We start from the raw sequence: 694 nt of genomic DNA, 5'->3' as shown, positions 1-694 counted from the left end.
ACAAAACACACCAACTGGCAACGGCAGGTACCAATTAATCAACAATTCAACATCTCTCTATATATAATCGACACTCGTCCCCATAATTTAGTCTCCAATGAATTATGGCCGCCAATTGTAGTCATAAACTCCATAATGAAAAGGGTTCATTGATAAAGCTTTTTAATTGTTTCGTTTCATGTTAAAAAAAGAAGAAGGTCGGTCCATTGATATTTTGGCTTGCTGTGAAAAAAATAAAAATTGCAGTCACAAACTCATAATGAAGGGTCCATTGAGCTTTTTCGCTTGCTCTGAAGAAAACAAAAAACAGAAACAGGAAAAAAATTTCCGTTGCCGGGACTTGAACCCGGGTCTTTCGGGTGAGAGCCGAATATCCTAACCAACTAGACTACAACGGAGTTGTTGATAATAAATTGGCCTTAATAACTTATCTTATTATCTTTTGTTTTAAGCGAGGGGTTGAATTTCCCTGGTATGGTTTCCCTTTCAACTTAAAGCCTTCAACGCTCTTATAGTTGGTGAGCAAATGTTCATAGCTGAGAACACAGAAGAACAATTGTTGGCAGATTCAAGAATAATTTAGGGAATCTTGATATGTCATTTTTACTGAATTTAAAATGCATATACATATATACTACAAAGGTTTCTATATATAGCATCATAAATCATAAATGCCTGAAGATGATTGATAGTG

The 694-nt window shown here is 35.2% G+C and overlaps 1 non-coding gene across 1 annotated transcript; it reads right to left on the bottom strand.

The window, feature by feature from the left end:
• Positions 1 to 325: 325 nt before the first annotated feature.
• Positions 326 to 398, bottom strand: TRNAE-CUC. The gene has a single exon. It is a non-coding gene; the product is annotated as a tRNA-Glu (tRNA).
• Between the last annotated feature and the right edge of the window lie 296 nt (positions 399 to 694).

Source organism: Rosa chinensis, chromosome 4, assembly GCF_002994745.2.
Source record: "Rosa chinensis cultivar Old Blush chromosome 4, RchiOBHm-V2, whole genome shotgun sequence".
Lineage (NCBI taxonomy): Eukaryota > Viridiplantae > Streptophyta > Magnoliopsida > Rosales > Rosaceae > Rosa > Rosa chinensis.
Note: the sequence above shows the minus strand (reverse complement) of the source record. Positions and strands in the feature narration are given on the sequence as shown.